Genomic DNA, 10,218 nt, shown 5'->3' on the forward strand with positions numbered 1-10,218 from the left:
GCTTTGTCCATTTCAAAGGAAGAAAAAAACTCAAATCCTAGTTCCAAGCTTTGTTAATTAGTGAGGTAATTATCTAAGGTTCCTTGTACATAGATATGGATATCCTATAAATTTAAGCTTCAAATTCCTTCACAATCTCTTCCAATAATTCAAGGAAGAAGATGGTGAATAGTAACTTTCAAAAAATAACTTTAGTTTTCTTGAATTTTTATGAAAGTTTAAGGTTATACAAGCAAGGATCAAGGTTCTTTAGGCATTCAAAGCTCTTGTGTTGTGTTAAAAAGCTTCAAGAAGGTATAAACTCCAAACCCTAGCTTTAGTTTTGAGTATTTAGAAATGGTTATGATTGATATAGTATATGTGAAGCATGATGCTTGTTTGTTTAAAGTTTGGTTAAGTTTGTAGAGATTTTGATGATTGAATCTTGGTTATTAGTTAATGAACCTTAATATGGTTAGTAGCTTTTGTTGTGATTGAATGAGTTGGTTAAAACATGAAGTAATGGACTGATGTGGTGAGGTTTGGAGGGATTTTGGGTTGTAATGTTGATTTTGGGTTGATTGTGGATTGATTTGGAGTTGTACAAATTTGGTAATCGCGTAAACATAGTGGTCGTAATGTCCGATTATCCTAGACTGTTTTTTTTCATAACATCAGGACCCGAGAACTCACTGTTAGGTTTTGACCACTGCCATGATTAGATATTTCATGTTACGAGCTTCATTTTGATATGTGGTACGCTTGAATCCGATGTACGGTTTAGGAGAAACGACCGTTTTAAGTAACGGCGTTTCGCGAACGAACCATTACCCCTCGCCTTACTTTGAAACATTGGTTAAAGACCTTAAATGACTAATTGGAGTATGAAACATTTATGTAAAGTGTATTAGGCAGTTGGTAAGGCACTCGCGAAAGAATCGCCTTAAAACTCTTAATGGTTAATTTATTAAAAATGATGGAGCCGAGGGTACTCGAGCGACTTAAGAGAATCATTGAGCGCAAAGCGAGCGTTAAAGTCTAATTGGTTAAAGTATAGATTCATAAGCGAATTTGGTTTAATTCCAACTTATATGTGGTTTATAGGTTACCAGACTCATCCCAGGACTTTTACCACCCCCAGAAGCTCAGGCAAGTTTTCTACCCGTTATACTGTTGTTGTGATGTATACATATGTATATGCATTATCTTGTAATAGATGCATGGTGGTTAATTAACAAATCTTGTGATATATTGGAGCATGTGATATGGTATATATGAATGTCTGTTTCGTAATCTTGATATATATTGTTGATTCAATTGCTTATAAGTTGCATAATACCTATGCTAGAGATAAGCAGTAGTGGCGTATATCCTTAGTATAGGGGACCCAAATGTGAACATTTTCTAAAACCGGGAGTCGATGTTCCCGAGTATATTATATATATTTATATATATATATATAGATATAGTTTTCAAAACTATGAATCGAATAAGGTTTATTCGATAACTTTAATTTATTAATGAATATTATTTTGAATATTCATTCGAGGACTTATGACTCCGTTTATTTTAGTAATGAATATTATTTTGAATATTCATTCGAGGACATATGACTCTGTTTCTTTTATTTAATGAATATTATTATTTGAATATTCATTCGAGGACTTATGACTCCGATTATTTACTAATTATTATTCTTTATTTTATTAAAGAATAATGTGTCGATAATCAAACTCACTTTTGATTATTCAAATAAAGATAATACTTTCGTATAAGTATATCTTTGGTTATTTAATATTCATTTCAAATATAAGTTTTAAAACTTCTACTTCAATTATTTTTATAAATATTATTCTTTATGGGAATATTATTTAAATAATAATATTCAGATATTTTCTAATATTTTGGGACTGATTTATTTTATTAAATCAGCATCACTCCAAACATTCTTAAAAATGTTTTCGAGTCTTCAAAATGATTTTAAAGGTTAGGGCGGATCCCAAAACTCATTTTTATATTTAAGATCCTCCTTTCGAAGGGGATTTAAATACTCGCTCAAAACCTGAGGGATCCGGCTCTGTGGTGTATTTTATATTCGCAACAAGGTTGCTATTCTGATAAAAGAGTTTTTGATTACTTACCCAACACTCGGGAAGTAAAATTCTTGGAACAAGTTAATCCATTAACAGGCATCGCCTGGGAAATATTGGTGAGTTTTCCTTTCCAACTAGATATGACTTCTTGGTGGAGCCGTATCAACAAGTTTCTACTTGGGGAAAGTGGGGACGAGCTTTACGTTTCAGAGTCATGGATTTCATCTGAACTAGGAGTGGCGTAAGTGGTCGAGTGGCGCCGGCCCAGCCTTATTATATTGGCCCAAATGGCTCGGAAGTTCCGCTAAGACGGTCCATTCCTTAGGAGTCCAGTGTTCGGTTGACAAGTAAATCCGACTGTTCTCCTCTACATGTAGAAAATGGTGGGGTTGCACTACTGAGACTGATCATCGTGAGTGGTCTTTCTGGCGCGGAAAACTCCCGTAATGAGTTCATCATCCAATTGGATATTTCTGCAACACTACCCAGAGCACTTCGATAGAAAGGCTACGGCTGGGCGATTGTTGAGTGTTGGCAGGGTCGAGTTTTCAAAATGATGTTTTCATCAAATGAAGTATCTCATAACTTCATTTCATTTTGATGATATTTCAAAGATTGATTCTATACAAGTTTTGTCGTGTAGCTTCATTCATGGGATGAACTATTTATACCTTGAATGGTGGTAGTTCAAGTAGTATTCGGAAAAAGATATAAGTATATTTGAGTATCCTGTAACTTCATCTTTTAAACTTATATCTAGTAAATGATTATCTTGTGCATGTCAAAGATTTTCAGAAAAACGTTGAGACAAGGTTAGATATATGAGATCACCTTGCAGCGATATTTTTATACAGTTATAAACTGGAACTCTGTGTATATTATACATGTCAGAGGATTTCAAAGATTGTGAAAAGTATATATGTATATATATATACTGAATATTTTGCGACTTGGTCACGTTAAGATATCAGCTTGGTTCATTTCTTCTTGACCAAGACTTTCATGAGTATGATGAGAATGCTCATATATTGTTAGTTATTATATATATTATTTCGGTGGGCTTGTTGCTTACCCTTGCTTTATTCTTTCATCACACAACAACAGATAGAAAAGATGAATAGGACCAAGCTTCCAATTCACAAGCGGTTAGGAAACGTTCCGCAGCTTTCTGGAAGCGTTGATGCCGCTGTAGCTGAGGTAGAAATTACCAATAGGCTAGGTTTTCAACTATTGATGTACCAGACTTATGTATATTATGAATTGTAATAACGGCAAAGAATATGTAAATGTATTCGTTAACCCTTTTGAGGTGTAATGAGTTATAATTGTGGAATAAAATGACTTGTGTTATTTTTGGTATTCATCTCTGAGACTATAACTTGTGGTGTGTGTGTATATTGTGGGGTCACAGTACGCAGTAGTTGGTTGACTGTTAAGATTAAGTATTGATAAGAAAAATGGAACTCGTGACAACCCGAATCCCTGACCCCGGATTTGGGGGCGTTACAGAAATGGTATCAGAGCCAAGCGTTATAAACCTCAGAGATGATGTGGCATTATGATAATAAGTTCACTAAGATATTAAGAACTATTGCCAAGTTCATAGTCGGGCTACCTAACGTAGTACTGACAGTTAAAACCCTTACGGGAACCCTTATAAATATTATGATAGTAATATAGTTCGTTCTCGTATAGGGCAACGGGGCACCGAACCGTGAGGTTCAGGAGCATCAGCATGAGGATGTTTTATTACCTGTTGGAGATCAAATTGTGAATCCGATAGAGTACCCTAACGAGGGACCGGATGAGATTCATATTGAGAATGTTGTGGTTGAGGATGTTATCCCAGAAGGGATTGTTGCTGAGAAGGATCTCGTGGAGGATTCTAACGAGAATAAAGAAAGGACTGCTGAGGAATTGATGACCGTAGTCAGGGCGACTACCAGAGCTAGAATGGCCGCGAGGGGGGCACTAGAGGATGAAGAGTTACCAAGGGCACAAAGGATAATGAGGGCAGAAGGACTGGGGCCTTCCATGACACCAATTATACCAGTATCAGACCCTCTTCCAGAGGTTCCTGTAGACACCCATGAGGTTCCACCAATTCCTGTTCCCTCCCCTGTACAGAGCCCAGCACCTACTGAGGAAATGCCACCTTTATCTCCTGTACCATTGTCACCTGATACTGTGCTTGGTTATCCATTTGGATCCCCTGGGCCTGCACCACCTGCACCCCATGGACTGCTAGATGCTACCACTCAGGCTTCTCTTATCGCTGATTATTATATGACTTTGGGTGGCCTGTCCGAGGCCCGTAATGTTAGGAGTGATCTGTTGGATCGACTTACTGCACTGAGGATTGAGGGCGGGGTACTTCCGGCAGGATTAGCTTATAACATGGAAAGGATTGAGGCTACCACCCGTGTTACAGCTAGAGGCCATCTTGAGGGTCAGATTGATCCAGCTCTACTTGCAACTATCTTAGACCTCATCACCGCTTTAATGGAGCAGGTTAGGGATGTCGTGCGTGCCCGCATTTCTTGATCCATAATAGTGTGCAGAGTCTGAGCAATCTGATGAGAATTTCATGCAGCACCGCTTTTGGAGGATTAGCCTAAGTTATGAATGATTAGTTTTTAATGACTAGATGATTATCTATGGTAGTACTTTTGGGATAGAAGCGATCAGATCAAATGATGTAATTCTCTTTAATGTGTTTAGTTGTTGTACCCTCGAACAAATGGTTAAGTATATATTCGTTAATTTCAGTTTAGATCAGTTTGTTTGTGATAAGTTCATATTTTTAATTGCGCTATTAACACTTAAGAGAGTGTCATGAAGTTTATAGAACTTGAGAATTCATAATTTGCAATCATGCAAGGACTGAACGAGGGAAAGACTTAAGCAAAGTAAGTAAGATAAATATCCATAGATTCTCAAAATTTTTCCAAGCATTATGCCCCCATGAGGAATAAGATTAGGGGCAAACCTTGAATGTGATAATCTGGGAGGTCGTAATTAAGATATAAGGAACCCAGAATATAATGAAGTGGAAAATTAGGATTTTAAATTAAAAGATGACCCCAATTATGGGGAGTAGGAAGAAATATTTAGAATGAGAAAACAGAAGTCGAGCAAGATAGGAAGAACCAGGATGGTACTCCTATTGGGCAATCCATGGACCTGCCTAAAACAAAACTTATACTTTTACCCCTAACCACCACCTTGAGGAAACAATGTGGTGTGAAATTATTTCAGGACCTTTAAGTCGCTAAGCTCTCAGAGTTCCAATGAAATAGCTGACCCAGTCGAGGAAAGAGCCTGGCTAAAGGAAATACAGGAATCATTTGAGATTCTAAATGATTGACGAATCATAAAAGACTGTTTCTGTTACTTACCCTCCCAAGAGAGAGACCACTCACTGGTGAAAGACCAAGAAAGGCACGGAGCAAGAGGTTATGATAAACTGATTAAAGTTCAGTCAAATTTTTTTTCGAGAAAGTAAATTCCAAGGTTATGGAGATAGTGTAAAAGCTTTAAGAGCCAGAACAAAGGCGGACGAATATGATGAATTATGAATCTAAGATTGTAAAAGTTGTCAAGATCCGTCTAGAGGACAAGAATCCCAGAACGACATGATGTTTGAAGTCAATGATTAGTGGGTACGTGAAATGATTGTAAGAGAAAGGAAAATAAAAAGAAACTGAAGTGGAAAGAAGCATAAAGGCAATAGAGTTTGAGGAATGATAAGGGAGTCGGGTATGAGGAATCCCTAAAGACTCGTAGTAATAGAAATAGAAAAGTATATGATCGTCAGGATGAGGATGATTCACCATGAGTTAAAGTTGATGGTTGAAGGCATAAGAGATATATATGTTATAACCCTTCAAATTGGAAGGATTCGGGGAAACCTTGAGATAGTTCGAAGGATAAATAATGAGACGCGGATAGACTGAGGAGACAAGAAAGTAAGAAATTAGGAAAATTGGATGAAGGAAGTGACCTTCAAGAATGTGAAGTGTAAGACCGGTGGCATGATACCCAGAAAGGGAGACGCCAGGTATGAGAGATATCCCAATATTGAGATGACTGTTGAGATAAACAACAAGAGTAACTAAGGAATTATTAAGAAGAAGTTCACGTTGAACATGATCAATATCTTCCAGAACATCCATGTTATCATTACCAAATCAGGAAAGAAAAGCGGATAACCATTGTTATCTTTTGGAGGCCATATGGATTGACCTCAATTTGAATAAGGATTCTATTATGAAATTAGGTATAGACTATCGAGGTGGGAATGATTAAATAGATAAGCTATTAAGGATATATGACTTGATTTATCCATGGAAGGATGCATGTACCTTTTTAAAGGTGGAATTAATGATAGAACCTCGATAACTTGAGATGAATCCTAGGGGAATGCATAAAGGATGGCATTTCGCCCTTAATAGGGACATCATGAGTTTTGACAGTATGAATTGGAAATGATTAAGGTAACAACAACCTTTAAAGATCAGTAGAGAAATTTTCAGAAGTATATAGACAATGATTCTGGTATTAGTAAATGGTATCTTGATATGCCCTGTGCCTAGGGTGTACCTGATGAAGGATTTCAGGATAACCTTAGAGGTTTTATAAGGAGAAAGGTAATATTCAAAGTTCTCAAGAATAGAAATTTTGATAAAGGAAATATGACGTAATTATAATAATGCCAGGTGGGGCACATGTTGAACCATAAGAAAGTATAGATTGACCCAATAAGGGTTGAGATTGGTGAAATCAAGAAGGACCCAAAATAAGAGACGTCCTAAGTATGATCAAGAGTCAATCGTGACAATGTTAACCTCTAAAAGACCGAGGCAATAACTTATGGAAAAGTGATGATATATTTTTTACCAAGGCGTAATGAAGAGCATTTTCACACAAGCAGTGATTGGAAATGAGGTAGAGAATTTAGTTGAAGGTCATTTAAAAGACATTGATTGTAAGGAAACTTTACTGTCAGGAAAGGCCAAAGAGGTGGCCGACACTTTAAATATAAGAGGATAATTATAGGCGCTCGTGCCAGAGGAATACAGTGATGATGGTTGAAGATGTGAAGGTTGTATTATGGTTTGAAAGATTGACATTCCTTCTGATGATTGTGCGATACTCAACCATGATAGTAGTTTGGTAAAGATTTAAATTATGAAATCACCGTGAGCGGGCTATCTATCTTATAAGGTTATATCTTGAGATAAGCCAGGACCATGTTACGAAAGGACTAAATGAACCTTTGAGCTTCATGTCTCCTAATAGAGACATATGGTTAATAATGGTGTTAACCTGCTATCGTTGCTTTATTGAAACTTTCCTGCAATTTTATCTGCTTCATGTCATATGTACGCCAAGTTCAGGAGTGTTCTTCATGAATCATGGAATGGTGATTATGTTGCCTCCTTAGAAGAATCCGATACGACATGTATGGACTCCGTATGGTTAGCTATTAAGATTTCATAGAAAATGAATGACTACAGTAGGTCAGTGGTGGACCATAGTAATGCAACAATGATTCTGCGAGTAATGAGCTGATTACAACCGTGATAGTTGTATTGGAATGGATTTTGAGATTGAGTACCCCTAATGGGGTCGTGTTGATATATAAGTTATCATTGATAGACTACCTAGTGGAGTATTTACATATTATATATTTATTCCCTCTTATGAATAGAGAGTCGTATTACTATACGAGGAAGGTTGTGGTGCAAGCATAGAATTCTAGTAACGATGATGTGTAGAATGAGATCCCGGATTCGATTTTCGATGTCGAGGGAGTTTCAAACGTGATTGTGTATAAGCTCGAGCAAGAGCATGGGTCCATAGAATGATGGACAGAATATCAAAAATATTTAGGCATGTGAAATACGATGCTATAATACCTGATGTTGATATATATACGTATATGTTTTGTTCTCCTATGATAAACCTCTATTGTTCAGAGGTAGATTCCAAGCCAGATATCTTGTGGCAGTATATTTTATATATATACAATTCTCTTCAATTCCTTCTTTTCTCTCCTTTTCATTTCATATAAGCTGAGAAGAACAACCCATCCAGAAGGGGAGGTATTGCCGAATGACTATCTATCTGTGTGATAGAAGCCTAGTAGGATACCACATGTTATTTAATTGCTTGTCAAGTACTAAAGGCTGGCCACCTTCTGTACTAACTATGCAATAGAACAAGTGTTCATGATCATAGTGATCTCTCAACAAATTCCTTTACTTCTATATGATGGATCAAGCTTTTGAAGATAGAAGCAGCTAGAAAGGAAGTAGTATCAGTACGGTGGTATTCTGATTCTAACACGTTCGTGATACTAAGTTTGACGTGGTTATTAAAAGGTTATAGAACGCTAACGAGCAAAAGTGTAACCAGTATAGTATTATGTACGGAAGATAGTAACGACTACGAACTGGAAAATAATGGGTATTGAGAAGCAAAAGCTATAATGCTAGAAGCTATGATGAGAGTCGGTTCAATAGACTTGAAAGAATTTGGAATGATCACTTAACGCGGATTAAGTTTTCTCACAATTATCGATCGTATGTCAGTATCGAGATATCGCCTTATAAGATCCTTGAGGGAAGACAATGTCGATCTCCCTTATGTTAGGATGAAGATTGTAGAGCGCAAGATGCTCGGACCAGCAGTGGTCCAAAGGACCAAGGATATAATAGATCTAATCAGAGGACGACTGGTAGTAGCCCGAGATGGACATAAGAAGTATGTTGATTCGACACAAAAGGACAAAGGATAGGAAGTAGGAGACCTAGTGTTGTTATAGCTACTCCCTAGGAAAGGATGGATGAGGTTTCAAAAGAAAGGAAAGCTAAGCCCTCGAATTGTTGGACCCTTTGAGGTATTAAGACGTATTGGGAAGTTAGCATATGAGCTAGCCCTACCCCCGAACCTGTAGCAAATTCATAACGTGTTCCACGTATCAATGTTAAGGAAGTATAATTCGGATGCCAGACAAATAGGGGCATATGAGCGCATAGACATGCAACCAGACGTAACCTATATGGAGCAACCGGGAAAGGTTATAGATTGAAAAGGAACAAGTGCTTGGGAGAAGGCTATCAAACTAGTTAGAGCTTGATGGTAGAACCACAATGTGGGAAGATTGACTTGAGAGTTAGAAAGTGCAATGCTAAGAAAGTATCCCTATTCATTTTTTTCCTAATTCCGGGACGGAATCCTTTTAAGGAGGGGAGACTGTAATAACCCCAAAATTTTTGAACTTTTAGTAACCCTTATGAATAGTGTTTTACTGATTATGCTGAATAGGAAAACTTTCCATGCCACACTATGTAGGGGTTCTTTTATTGTTATTCTGAGATCTTATTAGTACTTTATATGGGATATAAGTGTATGTAAAGATCGTCAGGATCCAAATTCGAACACTTTGATTTTTCCCGAAAATCCACCAGATACCGAAAGAATTGAGTATAAGGGAACAGGATAAAAAGGATTTAAATTCAAGGATTATAAGAGAGGATCATAAAAGGAATATAATGTATTGAGAAAGGTTAAGGGAACCCAAGTAATAAGATCCCGGGTATGATCCCTCAAACGATAAACGAGAACGAAAGTTAAGCGAACCGTATAACAGATCAACGGTCATTAGCCAAGTGATTAGGACTTAATCAAAGGGTTAGTGGAGAGTGATGTCATCTCACCAACAAGAAGAGGACAAGTGTGAGAGGATGACATGGGAAGATGACCTAAGCATGACCAAAAGAGAAGTGTGTTGTTGGTCGATTGTGAACCACGCAAAATTTACCATGGTAATAATTTAATTAACAAACCAAGTGGATCAACCAAGCCAAAAACAAATCATAAACATCAAAAAACACAAAACACTTCCATTTTCAAGAAGAGCTCTCAGCTTTGTCCATTTCAAAGGAAGAAAAAAACTCAAATCCTAGTTCCAAGCTTTGTTAATTAGTGAGGTAATTATCTAAGGTTTCTTGTACATAGATATGGATATCCTATAAGTTTAAGCTTCAAATTCCTTCACAATCTCTTCCAATAATTCAAGGAAGAAGATGGTGAATAGTAACTTTCAAAAAATAACTTTAGTTTTCTTGAATTTTTATGA

Source organism: Apium graveolens, chromosome 6 (assembly GCF_009905375.1).
Source record: "Apium graveolens cultivar Ventura chromosome 6, ASM990537v1, whole genome shotgun sequence".
Lineage (NCBI taxonomy): Eukaryota > Viridiplantae > Streptophyta > Magnoliopsida > Apiales > Apiaceae > Apium > Apium graveolens.